Here is a 24035-nt window from a genome sequence, read left to right on the forward strand (position 1 = left end):
AGGCCCATGCTAGACTCAAATACCCCTGGTGAAAAGGCCACAAGTACAGGCCCAAAAAACGAAAATCACTGAAAAATCTGCACAATCCCATTCCATCCATGGCCTCCATGATGTTTAAATTCAAGACAACCCACAGAAAGACTAGGCCCATGCAAGACTCACTACCCCTGGGCATAAATAAAGGTTGAAAAGTAGGCAAAATGGTTGGAGGCCTAACAACAAAGCCTGCATTCAAAATGGCCACTTGCCTGCCAGTGCCAGCACATGGCCAGTGCCTGTAGCTGCACTCAAAATGGCCACCAGCCACATGGCATGTCCCTCCCCATGAACACCCCCAAAAATCGAAAAACACTGAAAAATCTGCACAATCCCATTCCATCCATGCCCTCCATGATGTTTAAATTCAAGACAACCCACAGAAAGACTAGGCCCATGCAAGACTCACTACCCCTGGGCATAAATAAAGGTTGAAAAGTAGGCAAAATGGTTGGAGGCCTAACAACAAAGCCTGCATTCAAAATGGCCACTTGCCTCCTAGCACATGGCCAGGGCCTGCCTGTACCAGCACTCAAAATGGCCCCCACCCACATGGCCTGTCCCCATGAACACCCCCAAAAATCGAAAAACACTGCAAAATCAGCACAATCCCATTCCATCCATGCCCTCCATGATGTTTAAATTCAAGACACCCCACAGAAAGACTAGGCCCATGCACCACTCACTACCCCTGGTCAAGGCCCCAACAACAGGTCAAAAATCGAAAAACACAGAAAAATCAGCACAATCCCATTCCATCCATGCCCTCCATGATGTTTAAGTTCAAGACAGCCCACAGAAAGACTAGGCCCATGCTAGACTCAAATACCCCTGGTGAAAAGGCCACAAGTACAGGCTCAAAAAACGAACATCACTGAAAAATCTGCACAATCCCATTCCATCCATGGCCTCCATGATGTTTAAATTCAAGACAACTGTTGGACAGGCCACATGAAGGGCCGCACTCCCCCGGCCCAACCAGGCCTGAGTCTAGTCACGCACGTACCACACACCACCATTGCACATCCTCCGTCCCCTCAGGGACCCCTGCCCTCGAGCATAGTGACCTCGTGGGTCCGATCCACTGCCGGCCCACGCGCCCAGCCTGGGGCGCCATCTTGGACACTCCACCACGAGGCCGCCTGGCCCCCGATCGACCTCAACCCTGGGCCTGGCCGGCCTCAGACATTCCGGCACCACCCTCCACCCAGGAGGTGAGCGGGCTACTTGGCAAGTCAATAGGAGAAAGAGGTGCCGATGGCTCTCCCCCGCCAAGTGCCGCTCGCCCATCGCCTCCCCGGGCGCTGGCTCCACCCCCCTGCTGGGTGTCTGGACTCCCTCATCCCGGACCTCCCGACCTCCAAGTGCGAGGGTCCGGACATCAAAGCCCGCCAGCCCTATAACAGGGGCAGCTCCAGAGCAGGAAGGCAGTTGTATCTTGGAGTCGAGAGACGTAAAGAGGAACTCATCCTTGACGGACTACTGGCGCTGCCGTAGCTCTGTCTTGTGCACCATCGTCCTGCCTGTTGGCGCTGCCACAGTCTTCGCAAACCTTCATATCCTTCATCGTCGTCGGGACCTGCTGGCGTGGCCGCGGACCGTTGTAACCGTCATCTTCACCGGGACCTGCAGGCTCCGCCGCGGACCGTCGTCTTCCTTCGTCCATCTCGGGACCTGCCTGGCTCCGCCGCGGCCCGATCATCTAGAACGCCGAGCTCGAGGATTGAGAGCTATTTTTCACTCATTGGTAACAAAGACTGTCCCGCTACCCCTTTCCTAAGCCAGAGACTAGAACCGAGGGGACCCCTGAGTCCAGACCTCCTTGTATCATATCATCGTAACCTAAGAATTGCCTATAAAGCCTCGTTAACCTTCAATCTTGTGTGGTGTCCGTCTGTGGGGGGGAAGTTACTTGTCTGTACAGTCGTTGGAGACGGCTCTCCCCGGAGGCCTCTCCCCGTAGTCTCGGCCGACCCTCCCGGTCCGTCTAACATTGGTGGCCAGCGGCGCGATTCGAATCACCGCATAACGTACAGAGAGTAGCTCACCCCACGACGAAATCACAATGACAACTAAAGAAAGCGGATCAACCGAGAAATTCCAAATGGAGAAACTGGAAGAGTACAGCCATCGTGAACTAAAACAATTCTGCATCGAACTGGGTATCGCTACCACCGGACTAAGCACCAAAGACGATTTCAAGCACGCCCTAGAATCTTGGGCAGAGACCGGGGCTGCCGGAACCCCCGATCAAAGCACCGCAGAAAGAACCACCACGGCCCCTGAAGGGCAAAGAACGGGTCTCTCGCAAGACGAGATCCAGGAAAGAGAAAGAACCCGACTACACGAGCTGGAAATGGCCCGACTCAAGATGGACATTGAACTCAAGCTGGCCGAACAAAAAATCAACTTAGAGCACCTGCGTCTCCGAGAAGAAAGAGAGGAGAAACAGAGACAAAGGGAGCTCGAGGAAAAGAAACTGACGTACGAACACGAACGGAACCTAGCCGAGATCAACCTGCGCAAGCAGAATAAAGAAGCAGAGGTGCCCGAGCGACCCCACACCTCAGGGGCCACAGAGAAAAAGGTACACATCCCCAAGGATGTTGTCCGAGAATATTTCCGAGAGGACGACATCCAGCAATGGTTTAAGGCCTATGAAATCGCGATGACTGCACACCGGATCGATAGAAGCGATTGGGGAGCCGGTCTATGGGGGAGATTCCTCAATGAGGGCCGCGATACCCTGCTACAGCTCCCGGACCACCAGATGACCTCCTATGATCATATGAAAGCGGCACTCCTCACCCGCTATGGCCTCACACCCGAGATGTACCGTCAGAGGTTCCGAGACTGCACCCGCATCCCGGGTACAACTTGGGTGGACTATGTAACCTACTTCAGCCGAGCCTTCGAGGGCTGGATCAGAGGAAGCAACGTCACGACCTACGAACAACTGTTCAATCTGATGGTATGGGAGCATCTGTCGAACAATTGCTTCATTGAACTCCGCCAGCACCTCCTCGACAGCAAGTTAACAGATCCCCGGCAGCTCGCAGCAGAAGCTGACCGGTGGGAGATCACCAGAGTAGGCCGGAATGGGTTCTACGAACAGAACCGGAACAACAATGGTCAGCACCGACCCAGAGGAGGAGGAGGGGGCCAAGGACGAGGAAAAGACAACGCTCCGACCGCCCCCGCAACCAGCACCACCCCCCCGGCCAACCGGGGCAGCACCCCGGCGCGTCCGGGGTACAGAGCCAATGTCACGTGTCACCGATGCCAACGAGTCGGCCACTACGCAAACGACCCAAACTGCCCGCAGTACCAGAGCCCAAGACCCCGCCAAGTGGCCGCCGCGGCCCTAGGAGAAGAACAGATCTCCGAGGAGCGGGAAGAATACGAACAAGAGCATCAGGAGTGGGAGCCAGCCGCCATGGCTCTAGCATGCCTAGGGGGAAAAGACATGGTCCCGCGGGTCCCCCTACCCGCTAACACCCAGAAGTACAGCCAATGGGTGAACATCAATGGACGCCGGGCCGAAGCCCTTCGTGACACCGGGGCCAGTGTAACAGCCGTCCGCTGTCACCTGGTGACCCCAGAACAGTATCTACCGAACATTCTCTGCCCTGTACGATCAGCCGATAACTCGGAAAGTTTGTGTCGGATGGCCTGCGTCCCTTTCGAATGGGGAGGGGTCTCCGGCATGTTGAAAGTAACAGTCCGAGACGACGCCCCCGTAGACTGCCTCCTTGGAAATGACCTCGAAAGCTCTCCGTGGGCAGCCGTGGAGCGAAGAGAACACCTGGGGATGTTAGGCGTCCCAGACTGGGCGTGCGTCACCACCCGGTCCATGGCCGCCCGTGCCAACCACCGCCCAGAAGAACCCGAATGGCCGGCGCCACCGCCTCCGGTCGCCCCAGCCGAAACAACCGACCATGACATCCCCCTCGAACCAGCTCAACCCTCCGACCTCGCTAACCTCGACCAGTGGCCTCAAGAGGGAGGGCCCACGCAAGAACAATTTCGCCAAGAACAGAAGACCTGTCCCTCCCTCGAGGGACTCCGCCAGCAAGCGCTCGCCCAAAGCGCAGGGGTTACCCCCGGAACTCATTGGGTCTACTGGGACAATGATCTGCTGTACAGCGAGCAAAGAATCGCCGAGCTGGGGGCCAACAGAGTATTAGTGGTGCCCCTCCGTTTTAGAGACTTTCTGCTAAACCTGGCCCACGATGTCCCCCTGGCAGGGCACCTGGGACAGGATAAAACCTACAGTCGCCTAGTGACCCACTTCTTCTGGCCCAAAATGAGGAACGATGTGCACCAGCATTGCCGATCTTGCCCCACGTGCCAAGCCAGTGGAAAGAGCGGCCGCAAACTAAAGGCCCCCCTGCAACCTTTCCCTGTGGTCACTACCCCATTTGAGAGGGTCGGAATAGACATTGTGGGGCCCCTGGACCCGCGCACAAAACAAGGCCATCGATTCATCTTGGTGCTAGTGGACCACGCCACCCGCTACCCTGAGGCTGTTCCTCTGCGAACTGTGACAGCCCCGGTAGTCGGCCGGGCTCTGATGGGGATCTTCTCCCGTGTGGGCTTCCCCCGAGAAGTCGTCAGCGACAGAGGCACGAACTTTATCTCTAAATACATGAAATCCCTCTGGCAACAGTGCGGGGTCACCTACCGATTCACGACCCCCTATCACCCCCAAGGGAACGGACTTGTTGAACGGTTCAACCGCACGCTAAAGGGGATGATCGGGGGGTTGGAAGAGCCCCTCCGCCGCCAGTGGGATGTGCTGCTGCCGTGCCTCCTCTTCGCCTACCGAGAGGTCCCTCAGAAATCCCTAGGTTTCAGCCCATTTGAACTGCTATATGGACACCCAGTGCGGGGGCCGCTCAGCCTAGTCAAAGAGGGCTGGGAGATGCCTCCGTTAAAGAACCCTCCAGATGTCTTCCGGTACCTCCTCACCCTCCGCAACCAGACCCGGCGGTTCAGAGAACTAGCGAAAGCCAACCTAGAGGCCAGTCAAGAGGACATGAAAAAATGGTATGACCAGAATGCCTCATCCATTGAATTCGAACCTGGCCAACAGGTATGGGTGATGTCCCCCACTGAGCCATGCGCCCTACAAGACAAATGGACGGGGCCCTTCAAAGTAATCGAGCGCAAGGGTCCTGCCACCTATCTCATCGACATGGAATCCTCCCGGAACCCTCTCCGGGTCCTCCACGCTAACAGACTAAAGCCCCACTTTGTGCGAACGGAGCTTAGCCTCCTGATGGCCACAGACAATGGGGTTGAAGAAGACTCCGAGCCTCTCCCTGACCTCCTACGGACTCAGGAGCAAGACGGCTCCGTGGATGGGGTCCGGCTCTCGGAGGCCCTCACCAGAGAACAACGCCAAGAGTGTCAAGCCCTCCTGTCACAGTTCGCCAGCCTGTTCTCCCTCACCCCAGGGGTCACTTCCTGGTGTGTGCACGATGTGGACACCGGGGACAGCCCCCCTATCCGCCACCGGGCCTACCGCGTGCCAGATCGGGTACGGGACTGCATCCAGGAGGAAGTAGCCAAGATGCTCACGCTCGGGGTCATCGAGCCCTCAGACAGTCCCTGGGCCAGCCCTGTCGTACTGGTCCCCAAAGCAGCTGCCCCCGGCACCACACCAGAACTCCGGTTCTGCGTCGACTACCGGGGCTTGAATGCGGTCACCCGAACAGACGCACATCCCATCCCCCGGGCAGATGAACTAGTCGACCGAATGGGAGCTGCCCGCTACCTCAGCATCTTCGACCTGACAGCAGGCTATTGGCAGATCGGCCTCACACCCCGAGCGCAAGAACGTTCTGCCTTCTCCACCCCCGATGGCCATTACCATTTCACGGTCATGCCCTTCGGCATGAAGAATGCCACAGCAACATTCCAACGACTCGTCAATCAGGTCCTGGCGGGGCTCGAAGGATTCAGCGCCGCCTACCTAGACGACATCGCTGTATACAGCCACCATTGGACCGAGCACCTCCACCACCTCCGGGCAGTGCTGCAAGCCCTTCAGCGAGCTGGACTCACGATCAAGGCCAGCAAGTGCCAAATTGGGCAAGGGTCTGTAACCTACCTCGGACACCAGGTGGGAAGCGGCCTAGTGGCCCCTCTGCAGCTGAAGATTGCCGCCATCCAGGCCTGGCAGCCCCCCATCACCCAAACCGAGGTACGAGCCTTCCTGGGCCTCACGGGCTATTACCGAAGGTTCGTGAAAGACTATGGCACCATAGTGGGACCCCTCACAGAGCTCACGTCAAAGAATCAGCCCAAGAAAGTCAACTGGACCCCAGAGTGCCAAACTGCATTTGAACAATTGAAGGCCGCCATGTGTTCCGCCCCTGTGCTCCAGGCCCCAGACTACAGCCGGGAGTTCGTCGTCCAGACGGACGCCTCCGACCAGGGCATTGGGGCAGTCCTGTCTCAAATAAACACCGAAGGCCTTGATCAACCGGTGGCCTTCATCAGCCGGAGACTCCTGCCACGGGAGCAACGCTGGAGCACCATAGAGAGGGAAGCCTTCGCTGTGGTATGGGCCCTCAAGAAGCTCCGGCCCTACCTTTTTGGCACCCACTTTCGGGTGCAGACCGACCACCGACCCCTGCAGTGGCTGATGCATATGCGGGGGGAAAACCCAAAGTTGCTACGCTGGTCCATCTCCTTGCAAGGTATGGACTTCACAGTCGAACACCGGCCTGGGCCAGATCACGCCAACGCGGATGGCCTGTCCCGGTTTTTCCGCCTCGACGAGGAGAGTCCCCAAGAGGATGGGTAACTCTCCCCGCCTTCAGCTGGGGGGGACGCATGTTGGACAGGCCACATGAAGGGCCGCACTCCCCCGGCCCAACCAGGCCTGAGTCTAGTCACGCACGTACCACACACCACCATTGCACGTCCTCCGTCCCCTCAGGGACCCCTGCCCTCGAGCATAGTGACCTCGTGGGTCCGATCCACTGCCGGCCCACGCGCCCAGCCTGGGGCGCCATCTTGGACACTCCACCACGAGGCCGCCTGGCCCCCGATCGACCTCAACCCTGGGCCTGGCCGGCCTCAGACATTCCGGCACCACCCTCCACCCAGGAGGTGAGCGGGCTACTTGGCAAGTCAATAGGAGAAAGAGGTGCCGATGGCTCTCCCCCGCCAAGTGCCGCTCGCCCATCGCCTCCCCGGGCGCTGGCTCCACCCCCCTGCTGGGTGTCTGGACTCCCTCATCCCGGACCTCCCGACCTCCAAGTGCGAGGGTCCGGACATCAAAGCCCGCCAGCCCTATAACAGGGGCAGCTCCAGAGCAGGAAGGCAGTTGTATCTTGGAGTCGAGAGACGTAAAGAGGAACTCATCCTTGACGGACTACTGGCGCTGCCGTAGCTCTGTCTTGTGCACCATCGTCCTGCCTGTTGGCGCTGCCACAGTCTTCGCAAACCTTCATATCCTTCATCGTCGTCGGGACCTGCTGGCGTGGCCGCGGACCGTTGTAACCGTCATCTTCACCGGGACCTGCAGGCTCCGCCGCGGACCGTCGTCTTCCTTCGTCCATCTCGGGACCTGCCTGGCTCCGCCGCGGCCCGATCATCTAGAACGCCGAGCTCGAGGATTGAGAGCTATTTTTCACTCATTGGTAACAAAGACTGTCCCGCTACCCCTTTCCTAAGCCAGAGACTAGAACCGAGGGGACCCCTGAGTCCAGACCTCCTTGTATCATATCATCGTAACCTAAGAATTGCCTATAAAGCCTCGTTAACCTTCAATCTTGTGTGGTGCCTGTCTGTGGGGGGGAAGTTACTTGTCTGTACAGTCGTTGGAGACGGCTCTCCCCGGAGGCCTCTCCCCGTAGTCTCGGCCGACCCTCCCGGTCCGTCTAACAACAACCCACAGAAAGACTAGCCCCATGCAAGACTCACTACCCCTGGGCATAAATAAAGGTTGAAAAGTAGGCAAAATGGTTGGAGGCCTAACAACAAAGCCTGCATTCAAAATGGCCACTTGCCTGCCAGCACATGGCCAGTGCCTGTAGCTGCACTCAAAATGGCCACCAGCCACATGGCATGTCCCTCCCCATGAACACCCCCAAAAATCGAAAAACACTGCAAAATCAGCACAATCCCATTCCATCCATGGCCTCCATGATGTTTAAATTCAAGACAACCCACAGAAAGACTAGGCCCATGCAAGACTCACTACCCCTGGGCATAAATAAAGGTTGAAAGTAGGCAAAATGGTTGGAGGCCTAACAACAAAGCCCGCATTCAAAATGGCCACTTGCCTCCTAGCACATGGCCAGGGCCTGCCTGTACCAGCACTCAAAATGGCCCCCACCCACATGGCCTGTCCCCATGAACACCCCCAAAAATCGAAAAACACTGCAAAATCAGCACAATCCCATTCCATCCATGCCCTCCATGATGTTTAAATTCAAGACACCCCACAGAAAGACTAGGCCCATGCACCACTCACTACCCCTGGTCAAGGCCCCAACAACAGGTCAAAAATCGAAAAACACAGAAAAATCAGCACAATCCCATTCCATCCATGCCCTCCATGATGTTAAAGTTCAAGACAGCCCACAGAAAGACTAGGCCCATGCACCACTCACTACCCCTGGTCAAGGCCCCAACAACAGGTCAAAAATCGAAAAACACAGAAAAATCAGCACAATCCCAATTCATCCATGGCCTCCATGATGTTTAAGTTCAAGACAACCCACAGAAAGACTCAGTCCACCCACCACTGAGTACCCCTGGGCAAAAGGCCCCAAAGCAGCCCAAAAATCGAAAATTCCAACATTTTAATTGCAGCAACTGTAATGCCCCAAACAAACTTACTTGTAAAATTTCTAATCCAACAGTGATCCAAAGAAAGTCAAAAAGGCCTCAAATCCAAATATCCAGCAGCATCCACAAAAAGTAATCCTTCCAGCTCCAGACCCAAATGAAAAGTGACCAGGAGATGGACAAAGCACTGGGAGGAGCCTGCTGAACAGGAACAGGAAGTTGAAGACTGTGGGGCACTTCCTTCCTCCCACCCCCCTGCCCCCCTCCCCAAAATGGACTCCTCGCTAAAAAAGTGCAGGCAAATGTCAAACTAAGGAGTTATTCAGATAAAAATCATCATTTCTAGAAGGTTTATGCTGCTTGCTGGTGGATTTCTTGTGCAGAATTGCAAATTTATATTTTCGCTCGCCGCATCTCAAATCTCGCAATTGCGAAGTACCGCGAGACGTGATCTCGCCGTACTCGCGTTGACAAACTATCGCTGGCAAGCCGCGATGACGTAATCGCGCTCGCCAATTCCCGCGGGATCACACAGCAAGATCCAAAATGGCGCAGCACTCGCAAACTATCGAAAAAAACTACTCGGCAAACGATGATAAACGCCGCGCGCCGCAAAAATTGTATCACCAACGCCGCGCGCCGCAAAAAAAATCCGCTGCGTGCGAATTTGCGGATTTTGCGGGAAATTCGCAAATCTCGCGGATTGCGAATTTCCCAAAAATCCGCAAAATCCGCGAGCGTAACGGATTTTCCGCCCATGCTTGCGCCGCTACCTCAGCATCTTCGACCTGACAGCGGGCTACTGGCAGATCGGCCTCACCCCCAGGGCGCAAGAACGGTCCGCTTTCTCCACCCCGGATGGCCACTACCATTTCAAAGTGATGCTATTCGGCATGAAAAACGCTCCAGCAACCTTTCAACGCCTGGTGAACCAGGTATTGGCGGGCCTCGAAGAGTTCAGCGCCGCCTACCTGGACGATATCGCGGTTTACAGCCGCCACTGGTCAGACCACCTCCGCCACCTCCGAGAGGTCCTGCAGGCCCTCCAACAGGCCGGCCTCACAATCAAGGCCAGCAAATGCCAGATTGGCCAGGGGTCCGTGACCTACCTCGGACACCAAGTGGGGAGCGGTCTGGTGGCCCCCCTCCAACTCAAGATCGCTGCCATCCAGTCCTGGCAACCACCCGTAACGCAAACCGAGGTCCGGGCCTTCTTGGGGCTCACCGGATACTACCGGCGGTTTGTGAAGGACTATGGCAGCATTGTGGGGCCCCTCACGGCACTTACATCTAAGAACCAGCCAAAAAGAGTCGACTGGACTCCCGACTGTCAAGCGGCCTTCGAGAAGCTGAAGGTCGCCATGTGCACCGCCCCGGTACTCCAGGCTCCCGACTACAGCCGGGAGTTCATCGTCCAGACTGATGCCTCCGACCATGGCATTGGGGCCGTCCTCTCCCAACTGAACACCGAGGGAGTCGACCAACCAGTGGCCTTCATCAGCAGACGTCTGTTGGCCCGAGAACAGCACTGGAGCACCATCGAGAGGGAGGCCTTCGCAGTGGTATGGGCCCTCAAGAAGCTCCAGCCCTACCTCTTCGGTACCCACTTTCGGGTGCAAACAGATCATCGCCCCCTGCAATGGCTAATGCAGATGCGGGGGGAGAATCCCAAACTCTTGCGATGGTCCATCTCCCTGCAAGGGATGGACTTCACTGTGGAACACCGCCCTGGCCAGGATCACGCCAACGCGGATGGCCTGTCATGATTTTTCCGCCTCGACGAGGAGAGTCCCCAAGAAGATGGGTGACTCTCCCCGCCTTCAGCTGGGGGGGACGCATGTTGGACAGGCCACATGAAGGGCTCGCTCCCTCCCCGCATGACAGAGCCCGGACATCAGCTCTCCAGGTGCTACCCACAGAAGCAACCCACACTCCGTCCCCTACGGGACTCCTACCCCCGGACATCTCTGTATCATGGGCCCGGGCCACCGTCAGCACCATTGCCCAGCCCGGCCGCCATCTTGGACACTGCACCACGAGGCCGCATGGCCTCAGCTCGACCCCAACCCTGGGCCTGGCCAGGCCCCGACATCCCGGCACCACCATCCACCCAGGAGGTGAACGGACCACTTGGCAGGTCAATGGGAGAAAGAAGTGTCGATGGCTCTCCCCCGCCAGGTGCCGATCGCCCCCAGCCTCCCCGGGTGCTGGCTCCACCCCCCTGCTGGGTGTCTGGACTCCCTCATCCCGGACCTCCCGACCTCCAAGTACGAGGGTCCGGACATCAAAGGCCGACAGACCTATAACTGGGGCAGCTCCAGAGCAGGAGGGCAGTTGTATCCTGGAGTCGAGAGACACCGAGAAGAACTCATCCTTGACGGACTGCTGGCGCTGCCGCAGCCCTGCCTTGTGAACTGTCGTCCTGCCGCTGGCGCTGCCGCGGCCCTCTGCAACCTTCGTCCTCGTCGGGACCAGCTGGCGCTGCCGCGGCCCGTTGTAACTACCATCTTCGTCGGGACCTGCTGGCGCTGCCGCGGACCGTTGCCACCTTCGACCACCCCGGGACCTGCTGGCGCTGCCGCGGCCCGTCCTTCAAGAACGCCGAGCTCGAGGATTGTGAGCTACCCATCATCTCATCGCAACTACCAGATTGGTAATAAGACTGTCCCGCTACCCCCTTTCCCCTCCAAGAGACTAGAATCGAGGGGACCCCTGAGTCCAGACCTCCTTGTGCCATTATACCGTACCTCAAGATTGCTTATAAAGAACGTTAAATCTTATCCTTGTGTGGTGTCCATCTGTGGGGGGGAAGTTACTTGTCTGTACGATCGCTGGAGACGGTTCTCCCCGGAGACCTCTCCCCTGGTCCTCGGCCGACCATCCAGGTCCTGTCTAACAATGTGTGTGTGCAGTGCCGGTGTGTGTGAGCAGCCTGTGTGTGTATGCACTGCCTGTGTGTGTGAACAGTGCCTATGTGTGCACGCAGTGCTGGTGTGTCTGAGCAACCTGTGTGTGTATGTAGTGCCTGTGTGTGTGAACAGTGCCTGTGTGTGTGAACAGTGTCGGTGTGTGTGAGCAGCCTCTGTGTGTATGTACTGCCTGTGTGTGTGAACAGTGCCTATGTGTGCGCGCAGTGCCATTGTGTGTGAGCAACCTGTGTGTGTATGTAGTGCCTGTGTGTGCAAACAGTGCCTGTGTGTGTGAACAGTGTCCCTGTGTGTGAACAGTGTCTGTGTGTGTGAACAGTGTCTGTGTGTGTGAGCAGTGTCTGTGTGCAAGCAGTGCCTGTGTGTGAACATTGCCTGTGTGTGAGAAGTGCCTGTGTGTGTGAGAAGTGCCTGTGTGTGTGAGAAGTGCCTGTGTGTGATCAGTGCCCTGTGTGTGTGTGCAGTGCAGGTTTGTGTATGTAGTGCCTGTGTGTGTGAACAGTGCCTATGTGTGCGCGCAGTGCCGGTGTGTGTGAGCAGCCTGTTTTTGTATGTACTGCCTGTGTATGTGAACAGTGCATATATGTGCATGCAGTGCCGGTGTGTGTGAGCAACCTGTGTGTGTATGTAGTGCCTGTGTGTGCAAACAGTGTCTGTGTGTGTGAACAGTGTCTCTGTGTGTGAACAGTGTCTGTGTGTGTGAACAGTGTCTGTGTGTGTGAGCAGTGTCTGTGTGCGAGCAGTGTCTGTGTGTGAACAGTGCCTGTGTGTGAGAAGTGCCTGTGTGTGTGAGAAGTGCCTGTGTATTTGAGAAGTGCCTGTGTGTGATCAGTGCACCTGTGTGTGTGCGCAGTGCCGGTGTGTGTATGTAGTGCCAGTTTTTTTCTGAACAGTGCCTATGTGTGCGCTCAGTGCCGGTGTGTGTGAGCAGCCTGTGTGTGTATGTACTGCCTGTGTGTGTGAACAGTGCCTATGTGTGCACGTAGTGCCGGTGTGTGTGAGCAGCCTGTGTGTGTATGTAGTGCCTGTGTGTGTGAACAGTGTCTCTGTGTGTGAGCACTGTGTGTGCGAGCAGTGTCTGTGTGTGAACAGTGCCTGTGTGTGGACAGTGCCTGGGTGTGAGAAGTGCCTGTGTGTGATCAGTGCACCTGTGTGCATGTGCAGTGCTGGTGTGTATATGTAGTGCCTGTGTGTGTGAACAGTGCCTATGTGTGCACGCAGTGCCGGTGTGTGTGAGCAACCTGTGTGTGTAAGTACTGCCTGTGTGTATGAGCAGTGCCTATGTGTGCGCGCAGTGCCGGTGTGTGTGAGCAGCCTGTGTGTGTATGTAGTGCCTGTGTGTGAACAGTACCTGTGTGTGTGAACAGTGTCTGTGTGTGTGAACAGTGTCTGTGTGTGTGAACAGTGTCTGTGTGTGTGAGCAGTGTCTGTGTGCGAGCAGTGTCTGTGTGTGAACAGTGCCTGAGTGTGAGAAGTGCCTGTGTGTGTGAGAAGTGCCTGTGTGTGTGTGTGAAGTGCCTGTGTGTGATCAGTGCACCTGTGTGTGTGCGCAGTGCCAGTGTGTGTATGTAGTGCCTGTTTTATTCTGAACAGTGCCTATGTGTGCGCTCAGTGCCGGTGTGAGTGAGCAGCCTGTGTGTGTATGTACTGCATGTGTGTGTGAACAGTGCCTATGTATGCACGCAGTGCCTGTGTGTGTGAGCAGCCTCTGTGTGTATGTAGTGCCTGTGTGTGCAAACAGTGCCTGTGTGTGTGAACAGTGTCTGTGTGTGTGAACAGTGTCTGTGTGTGTGAGCAGTGTCTGTGTGCGATCAGTGTCTGTGTGTGAACAGTGCCTGTCAGTGTGAGAAGTGCCTGTGTGTGTTAGAAGTGCACATGTGTGATCAGTGCTCCTGTGTGTGTGCACAGTGCTGGTGTGTGTATGTAGTGCCTGTATGTGTGAATAGTGACTATGTGTGTGTGCAGTGCCGGTGTGTGTGAGCAGCCTGTGTGTGTATGTACTGCCTGTGTGTGTGAACAGTGCCTATGTGTGCGCGCAGTGCTGGTGTGTGTGAGCAACCTCTGTGTGTATGTAGTGCCTGTGTGTGTGAACAGTGCCTGTGTGTGTGAACAGTGTCTGTGTGTGTGAACAGTGTCTGTGTTGTGAACATTGCCTGTGTGTGAACAGTGCCTGTGTTTGACAGTGCTTGTGTGTGGACAGTGCCTGTGTGTGAACAGTGCCTGTGTGTGAACAGTGTCTGTGTGTGATGAATACGCCTGTGTGTGTGTGCAGTGGCGGTGTGTGTGTGCAGTGCCGTTGTGTCAATGTACTGCCTGTGTGTGTGAACAGTGCCTATGTGTGCATGCAGTGCCGGTGTGTGTGAGCAGCCTGTGTGTGTATGTAGTGCCTGTCTGTGTGAACAGTGTCTGTGTGTGTGAGCACTGTCTGTGTGCGAGCAGTGTCTGTGTGTGAACAGTGCCTGTGTGTGAGAAGTGCGTGTGTGTGTGCGAAGTGCCTAAGTGTGTGAAAAGTGCCTGTGTGTGTGAGCAGTGTGTGTGTTTGTGAGCAGTGTCTGTGTGCGTGAACAGTGCCTGTATGTGAACAGTGCCTGTATGGGAACAGTGCCTGTGTGTGGACAGTGCCTGTGTGTGAACAGTGCCTGAGTGTGATCAGTGCACCTGTGTGTGTGTGCAGTGCCGGTGTGTATGTAGTGCCTGTGTGTGTGAACAGTGCCTATGTGTGCGCGCAGTGCCGGGGTGTGTGAGCAGCCTGTGTGTGTATGTAGTGCCTGTGTTTGCAAACAGTGTATGTGTGTGTGAACAGTGTCTGTGTGTGTGAACAGTGTCTGTGTGTGTGAACAGTGTCTGTGTGTGTGAGCAGTGTCTTGTGTGCGAGCAGAGTCTGTGTGTGAACAGTGCCTGTGTGTGAGAAGTGCCTGTGTGTGTGAGAAGGGCCTGTGTGTGATCAGTGCGCTTGTGTGTGTGCGCAGTGCCGGTGTGTATGTAGTGCCTGTGTGTGTGAACAGTGCCTATGTGTGCGCACAGTGCTGGTGTGTGTGAGCAGCCTGTGTGTGTATGTACTGCCTGTGTGTGTGAACAGTGCCTATGTGTGCACGCAGTGCCGGTGTGTGTGAGCAGCCTGTGTGTGTATGTAGTGCCTGTGTTTGCAAACAGTGTTTGTGTGTGTGAACAGTGTCTGTGTGTGTGAACAGTGTCTGTGTGTGTGAACAGTGTCTGTGTGTGTGAGCAGTGTCTTGTGTGCAAGCAGTGTCTGTGTGTGAACAGTGCCTGTGTGTGAGAAGTGCCTGTGTGTGTGAGAAGTGCCTGTGTGTGTGAGAAGGGCCTGTGTGTGATCAGTGCGCCTGTGTGTGTGCGCAGTGCCGGTGTGTATGTAGTGCCTGTGTGTGTGAACAGTGCCTATGTGTGCGCACAGTGCTGGTGTGTGTGAGCAGCCTGTGTGTGTATGTACTGCCTGTGTGTGTGAACAGTGTCTGTGTGTGTGAACAGTGTCTGTGTGTCTGAGCAGTGTCTGTGTGTGTGTGAGCACTGTCTGTGTGCGAGCAGTGTCAGTGTGTGAACAGTGCATGTGTGTGAGAAGTGCCTGTGTGTGTGAGAAGTGCCTGTGTGTGTGAAAAGTGCCTGTGTGTGTGAGCAGTGTATGTGTTTATGAGCAGTGTCTGTGTGCGTGAACAGTGCCTGTGTGTGAACAGTGCCTGTGTGTGAACAGTGCCTGTGTGTGGACAGTGCCTGTGTGTGGACAGTGCCTGTGTGTGATTAGTGCGCCTGTGTGTGTGTGCAGTGCCAGTGTGTGTATGTAGTGCCTGTGTGTGTGGACAGTGCCTATGTGTGTGCGCATTGAGGTGTGTTTGAGCAGCCTGTGTGTGTATGTACTGCCTATGTGTGTGAACAGTGCCTATGGGTGCATGCAGTGCCGGTGTGTGTGAGCAGCCTGTGTGTGTATGTAGTGCCTGTGTGTGTGAACAGTGCCGGTGTGTGTGAACAGTGTCTCTGTGTGTGAACAGTGTCTGTGTGTGTGAACAGTGTCTGTGTGTGTGAGCAGTGTCTGTGTGTGTGTGAGCACTGTCTGTGTGCGAGCAGTGTCTGTATGTGAACAGTGCCTGTGTGTGAGAAGTGCCTGTGTGTGTGAGAAGTGCCTGTGTGTGTGAAAAGTGCCTGTGTGTGTGAGCAGTGTATGTGTTTATGAGCAGTGTCTGTGTGCGTGAACAGTGCCTGTGTGTGAACAGTGCCTGTGTTTGAACAGTGCCTGTGTGTGGACAGTGCCTGTGTGTGAACAGTGCCTGTGTATGATCAGTGCGCCTGTGTGTGTGCGCAGTGCCGGTGTGTGTATGTAGTGCCTGTGTGTGTGTACAGTGCCTATGTGTGCATACAGTGCCGGTGTGTGTGAGCAGCCTGTGCGTGTATGTACTGCCTGTGTGTGTGAACAGTGCCTATGTGTGTGTGCAGTGCCGGTGTGTGTGAGCAGCCTGCGTGTGTATGTAGTGCCTGTGTGTGCAAACAGTGCCTGTGTGTGTGAACAGTGTCTGTGTGTGTGAGCAGTGTCTGTGTGCGAGCAGTGCCTGTGTTTAACATTGCCTGTGTGTGAGAAGTGCCTGTGTGTGTGAGAAGTGCCTGTGTGTGTGAGAAGTACCTGTGTGTGATTAGTGCGCCTGTGTGTGTGTGCAGTGCAGGTGTGTGTATGTAGTGCCTGTGTGTGTGAACGGTGCCTAGGTGTGCGCGGAGTGCCGGTGTGTGTGAGCAGCCTATGTGTGTATGTACTGCCTGTGTGTGTGAACAGTGCATATGTGTGCCCGCAGTGCCGGTGTGTGTGAGCAACCTGTGTGTGTATGTAGTGCCTGTGTGTGCAAACAGTGCCTGTGTGTGTGAACAGTGTCTCTGTGTGTGAACAGTGCCTGTGTGTGTGAACAGTGTCTGTGTGTGTGAGCAGTGTCTGTGTGCGAGCAGTGCCTGTGTGTGAACATTGCCCGTGTGTGAGAAGTGCCTGTGTGTGTGAGAAGTGCCTGTGTGTGTGTGAGACGTGCCTGTGTGTGATCAGTGCACCTCTGTGTGTGTGCAGTGCAGGTGTGTGTATGTAGTGCCTGTGTGTGTGAACAGTGCCTATGTGTGCGTGCAGTGCCAGTGTGTGTGAGCAGCCTGTGTGTGTATGTACTGCTTGTGTGTGAACAGTGCCTATGTGTGCACGCAGTGCCAGTGTGTGTGCGCAGCCTGTGTGTGTATGTAGTGCCTGTGTGTGCAAACAGTGCCTGTGTGTGTGAACAGTGTCTGTGTGTGTGAACAGTGTCTGCATGTGTGAACAGTGTCTGTGTGTGTGAGCAGTGTCTGTGTGCGAGCCGTGTCTGTGTGTTAACAGTGCCTGTGTGTGAGAAGTGCCTGTGTGTGTGAGAAGTGCCTGTGTGTGTGAGAAGTGCCTGTGTGTGATCAGTGCACCTGTGTGTGTGTGCAGTGCCGGTGTGTGTATGTAGTGCCTGTTTTTTTCTGAACAGTGCCTATGTGTGCACTCAGTGCTGGTGTGTGTGAGCAGCCTGTGTGTGTATGTACTGCCTGTGTGTGTGTGTAAAGTGCCTATGTGTGCATGCAGTGCCGGTGTGTGTGAGCAGCCTGTGTGTGTATGTACTGCCTGTGTGTGTGAACAGTGCCTATGTGTGCGCGCAGTGCCAGTGTGTTTGAGAAGCCTGTGTGTGTATGTAGTGCCTTTGTGTGCAAACAGTACCTGTGTGTGTGAACAGTGTCTGTGTGTGTGAACAGTGTCTCTGTGTGTGAACAATGTCTGTGTGTGTGAGCACTGTCTGTGTGCGAGCAGTGTCTGTATGTGAACAGTGCCTGTGTGTGAGAAGTGCCTGTGTGTGTGAGAAGTGCATGTGTGTGTGAAAAGTGCCTGTGTGTGTGAGCAGTGTATGTGTTCATGAGCAGTGTCTGTGTGCATGAAGAGTGCCTGTGTGTGAACAGTGCCTGTGTGTGAACAGTGCCTGTGTGTAGACAGTGCCTGTGTGTGAACAGTGCCTGTGTATGATCAGTGCACCTGTGTGTGTGCGCAGTGCCGGTGCGTGTATGTAGTGCCTGTGTGTGTGTACAGTGCCTATGTGTGCATGCAGTGCCGGTGTGTGTGAGCAGCCTGTGTGTGTATGTACTGCCTGTGTGTGTGAACAGTGCCTATGTGTGCGCGCAGTGCCGGTGTGTGTGAGCAGCCTGTGTGTGTATGTAGTGCCTGTGTGTGCAAACAGTACCTGTGTGTGTGAACAGTGTCTGTGTGTGCGAACAGTGTCTGTGTGTGTGAACAGTGTCCGTGTGTGTGAGCAGTGTCTGTGTGCGAGCAGTGTCTGTGTGTGAACAGTGCCTGTGTGTGAGAAGTGTCTGTGTGTGTGAGAAGTGCCTGTGTGTGTGAGAAGTGCCTGTGTGTGATCAGTGCACCTGTGTGTGCGCAGTGCCCGTGTGTGTATGTAGTGCCTGTTTTTTCTGAACAGTGCCTATGTGTGCGCTTAGTGCCGGTGTGTGTGAGCAGCCTGTGTGTGTATGTACTGCCTGTGTGTGTGAACAGTGCCTATGTGTGCACGCAGTGCCGGTGTGTGTGAGCAGCCTGTGTGTGTATCTAGTGCCTGTGTGTGCAAACAGTGCCTGTGTGTGTGAACAGTGTCTGTGTGTGTGAACAGTGTCTGTGTGTGAGCAGTGTCTGTGTGCTATCAGTGTCTGTGTGTGAACAGTGCCTGTGTGTGTGAGAAGTGCCTGTATGTGTGAGAAGTGCCTGTGTGTGATCAGTGCGCCTGTGTGTGTGCACAGTGCTGGTGTGTGTGTGTATGTAGTGCCTGTGTGTGTGAATAGTGACTATGAGCGCACGCAGTGCTGGTGTGTGTGAGCAGCCTGTGTGTGTATGTAGTACCTGTGTGTGTGGCCAGTGTCTGTGTGTGTGAACAGTGTCTGTGAGCAGTGTCTGTGTGCGAGCAGTGTCTGTGTGTGAACAGTGCCTGTGTGTGAGAAGTACCTGTGTGTGAGAAGTGCCTGTGTGTATGAGAAGTGCATGTGTGTGATTAGTGCACCTGTGTGTGTGTGCAGTGCCGGTGTGTGTATGTAGTGCCTGTTTTTTTCAGAACAGTGCCTATGTGTGTGCTCAGTGCCGGTGTATGTGAGCAGCCTGTGTGTGTATGTACTGCCTGTGTGTGTGAACAGTGCCTATGTGATGTGTGCACGCAGTGCCGGTGTGTATGAGCAGTCTGTGTGTGTATGTAGTGCCTGTGTGTGCAAACAGTGCCTGTGTGTGTGAACAGTGTCTTTGTGTGTGAACAGTGTCTGTGTGTATGAGCAGTGTCTGTGTGCGATCAGTGTCTGTGTGTGAACAGTGCCTGTGTGTGTGAGAAGTGCCTCTGTGTGTGAGAAGTGCCTGTGTGTGATCAGTGCACCTGTGTGTGTGCACAGTGCTGATTTGTGTATGTAGTGCCTGTGTGTGTGAATAGTGACTATGTGTGCGCGCAGTGCCGGTGTGTGTGAGCAGCCTGTGTGTGTATGTACTGCCTGTGTGTATGAACAGTGCCTATGTGTGCGCGCAGTGCCGGTGTGTGTGAGAAACCTGTGTGTGTATGTAGTGCCTGTTTGTGTGAACAGTGCCTGTGTGTGTGAACAGTGTCTGTGTGTGTGAACAGTGTCTGTGTTAGTGAACATTGCCTGTGTGTGAACAGTGCCTGTGTGTGACAGTGTGTTGGAAGGCGGTGACCCCAGGGGTCAAGAGGACTCTCCTAACCACCTGGAACCTCCTCTCCCACAATTACTGCCGAGTCTTATCGAAGGGGGAGGACTGATCGTATACACTGTCCACACACCACACGTATGAACGGACACCACACCTTGATTCTTTATCAAGAAAGACTTTATCAAGATTAAGGGTAAGGAGCAATACACAGCGATCGAGGGATCGCGAAAGTCTCGTAGCGAGGGATTGGGGAAGCGGGACAGTCTTAAGAGGCCAGCTGGCACACAGCGCACCCTGCGCACAGTTCTCAATCCTCGAACTGGGGGGTACGGGGGCTGGCGATGGGACTAGCTGTCCTACTCACTTCTGATTCAAGATGATCGTGAGGGTAGCGTCGATGGTCCAGCCGGACCAGAAAGTTCGTCAAGCCGCGACAAGGTCAGCAGGGCTTGGGCAGGAGTACTCTGTCGTACTCGTAAGCAGATGGAGCCGCGACAGCGTCAGCAGGGCTCCGATGTTCAGGTCTTGTGCTGCCAGGGGGAGCCGCGACAGCGTCAGCAGGGCTCCGATGGATCAGGTCTTTGTGCTTTGAGAGGGAGCCGCGACAGCGTCAGCAGGGCTCCGGTGGTTCCGATCCGTAGGTTCTAGGATGAGCCGCGACGACGTCAGCAGGGCTCGGTGGGTCAGAGTCTGTTCTCCTCTAGTCAGCCGCGATCAGATCAGCAGGGATTTCTTGTCCAAGATACAACTGCCGACTAGATGGAAGGCAGGCTGTCTTATAGTACTGGAGCTCTTTGATGTCTGGACCCTCAGAGGCAGGAGGCCGGAGGTCCGAGGGCCAGGCGCCCGATTGTCTGGGCGGTTGGTTCTTTGATGCTTTGGACCATACGTCCAGGGAATCCCAGACACCCATCAAGGCCTGGAGCCAGCTTGCTAGGAGGCCCAAGGTGTGATCGAAACCAGCCCCCAGGGATAGTTCAGAGGTGTGAGGGAAACCAGTTCCTCGGGAGGGGGCCGGAGGTGTGATGGAGGTCTTAGTTTCGGGTACTTGGGGAGTCGTTCACCCCCCGGGCGGATCTGGGCGCGCCGGATGCGCATGCTTGGCTGTAGCCAGGAGTGGCTAGGGGCTGCCGAAAGGAAAGAAGGTGGCCGGCTGGCCGGGGTGGCCAATCATGGAGTCTGATGGTCACGTGCACGAGTGCAGGCACGCGGTCTGGGGATCGTCTCAGGTCCGGGGTAGTAGTGTCATGTCCAGTTCTGGGTGGACGGGAATCAGTTCCACCCGTAGGTCTGGAGCTTCGGAGATCAGCGAGGACCACGCCACGAGGCCGGGTCCAACATGCGTCCCCTCCAGCTGAAAGACGAGGAAAACTACCCATCCTCTTGGGGGTTCTCTTCGCTAAGGCGGAAGAAGCGGGACAGGCCGTCGACGTTGGCGTGGTCGGCACCAGGCCTGTGTTCCACAGTAAAATCCATCCCTTGGAGGGAGATGGACCAGCGTAGCAGTTTAGGGTTCTCTCCCCTCATTTGCATGAGCCACCGGAGAGGACGGTGGTCGGTCTGGACCCGGAAGTGGGTCCCGAACAGGTAGGGCCTCAGTTTCTTCAAGGCCCAGACTACTGCGAAGGCCTCTCGCTCGATGGTGCTCCATCTCTGCTCTCGGGGTAGTAGCCTCCGGATGATAAAGGCTACCGGATGATCAATCCCCTTGTCATCCACTTGGGAGAGCACAGCTCCGATGCCATGCTCGGAGGCGTCGGTCAGGACCACGAACTCTCAGGAGTAGTCAGGGGCCTGTAGTACTGGAGCGGTGCACATGGCCTGTTTCAATTCTTCGAAGGCCTTCTGACAGGCGGGGGTCCAGATAACCTTCTTGGGGTTGGCCTTGGCTGTCAATTCGGTGAAGGGACCTACAATACTCCTTACCCCTTGATGAATCTACGGTAGTACCTTGTGAGTAAGTATGGGCAAATTTTGCGAATCTGGCGTTCGCGAATTTAGCGAATTTGCGAACTCGCAATCCGCAAAATCCGCAAATTCCCGCGAATTTGCGGATTTTTTTTTTGTGTTCGCAAGTGTTTCTGCCAGTTCGCGAGGATTTGGTAGTAGTTCACAATTGCGAACTTACTTATCGGCTCGCAACGGTCGCGACTATGTTGTTTCGACGTCTGGTTCATCATCACAGCCTCCCAGCACCCTCTGTTTCACCACTGCCACCCTCTCTTTGACCCATGCCACCCTCTGTTACATCAATGCCACCCTCTGGTTCATCATCACTGTAGAAGATGGGTGGGAAAAGCAAGCACACCTGCCCTGCTTCAACTGACATGAATTAATTTGGGGTTAGTTTATTAACAACACCTGCCCTGCCCCAACTGACAAGAATGAATTAGGGGCTAATTAATGTGTCACTGAATTTGAAGTTCCAGCCTGGCACCTGCTTGTCTGCTCCCTTAGCTGTAAATCAGGACCTTTGTGGCATACAGTTAAGGTCATAGCAGGGTCACACAATTGTTGCAAGCAGGCAACCGAATTCTGGAGGGCCCCCTCAGGAAGCACAACAGGGAATCGTTACAAATCATGAGATTGACCTTTTGCACCTGCTCATCTGTTTTGCTTTTGCAAAAATCGTTTTTCGGTAATTTCGCGCTATTTGCGAGGCTCGGCGTCGTGCGAAACCGACCGCGGAAGCCGCCAATTCGTGCGAATGAGCTTTATATTTTTTTGCAGCGTGTTATTTTGCGAGTTTTTTTGTAGTATTCGCGAGCCGCTTGCAGCGCAACACGCGAATTTACCCCAAGGTCGAGTACGGGCGCGGCCATTTTGTTTGCGTGACGTATTTCCGTTTCCGCCCGCTATGTATAATCTCGCGAGGTAAGCGCATTGCGAGTACAAGTTCGCACGAGATCGTGAGGAAAATTGCGTGCGAACTTACTTTCGCGCTCGTGAACGGGCGGCCATCTTGTTTTTCATTCATTTCCTGTGTCTGGGCATGGTGTTTATCCTCTTGCTATCTTTGCCATCCTTTGCTTGTTTTCAGTATTTTTTCCAACGATTTTGCTTCTTATCTATCCCTCTCTTTTCCTAGCTGTATATTTTTGTCTTTTCTGCTATTTTTGTTTACTTTTAAACTACTTTTTAAACTCTTTTCTTTTCTTCTTCCTTATCCTATTCCTTCTTAATTTTCTACTTCCTACCTTACCTGCCCAGACCATGGTGAGGCCAGGCGCCGTGAAGCTGCCCAGGCACTTGAGGGACGCAGCGGCGGCGGGGAGGAGCCAGGACAGCATGCGGGCGATTGAGGGGGGAGCAGGTGACCCGACGGGAGATCTTCAGCCCGGAGGAAGTGGGCGCGTTGGTCTACTTCGTCCAGCGCCGCCTGCCCAGGACCATCGGGGGAGGCGGCAGGATCGCCGCCGGCTACAACATCCGGGAGCGCCGGAAGCGGTGTCAGAAGGTGTGCTGGGCCATGTCCCAACTCTCCGGGGTCCAGCGCACCTACAGCCAGGTCACCCACCGCTGGACGGACGTCCTGGACAGGGAGCGCGACCTGCTGGACCAGCTCGGCTTGGAGATCCCCGGGCTTGGTGAGTAGTAGTAGCTATTTCATCACTCACTACTATGTTTTCTCCTGCTCTGTGTTGTTGTATTGCAAATATTTGTTTTTTACATGGAGCAAGCCAATAATGCTGCTGACGATTACATTGTAGTTAAATTATATTTCAAAATCTTCTGTGCATTTCAGGTGCACTGCTCTCCTTCTCAGTGGCGTTGCTACTATGCTTATTTGTTTTCTATTTTGTGGTCTCATTGGCCTGAGTAACAATTATGTATGAGTGTACTTTACAGAACTGCGTAATGCTAGACACTAGGGGGCAGATTACATTTACAAGCCCCTTGCGCCACGTTTACGTTGCCTTGCGTGATGCAACAGCGGCGTAAACGTGGCGCATCCCTGCAAGTCATTTACAGCATGACGCATCTAGGGAGATGCGTCACGTTATAAAGCCATGGGCCTGCGCCACAATGGGTGCGTTCCTAGTATGCAGGGTGGGCAGTCCTGCGGCTGTGCGCCTCGCAAAAGTGCCTGCGTGAAATCTACAAGATTTAATGCAGGCACTTCTGCGACGCTGCTACGTCATTTCAATTCCTTATGCCTGCTTGAAGCAGGCGTAAGGACTGACACAGCATGTTAAGTATTGGGTGGCCCTGAGCATTACTGGAGTTGCATTGCGTTGGCGACGTGACTCCAGCGATGCGCCGCTCTTACGTGATGAGATGCGTCACGCAAGTGCCTACCCTTGCGCCAGGGCGCGCCGCATTGTAAATGAGGCGCATCTGCCGTGTCGCAAGGGTAGTTTTGCGTGACGCATTTGATCTGGCGCATCTCTGGAGATGCGCCAGAACGCGTAAGTAATTATGCCCCTAAGGGGCAGAATTGCAATTACCGTCGCATCCCTGCAAAGTAGCAGGGATGCGCCAGTAATTGTGCGGCCCGCTACCACCACCAAACATGGTGCGCCGTATTTGCAATGCGGCGCACCATGGGCCCAAAACGTCACCGAAGCTTTACTTCTGGAGTTGCGTCG

The sequence above is a fragment of the Lissotriton vulgaris genome, chromosome 6, assembly GCF_964263255.1.
Source record: "Lissotriton vulgaris chromosome 6, aLisVul1.2, whole genome shotgun sequence".
Classification (NCBI taxonomy): Eukaryota; Metazoa; Chordata; class Amphibia; order Caudata; family Salamandridae; genus Lissotriton; species Lissotriton vulgaris.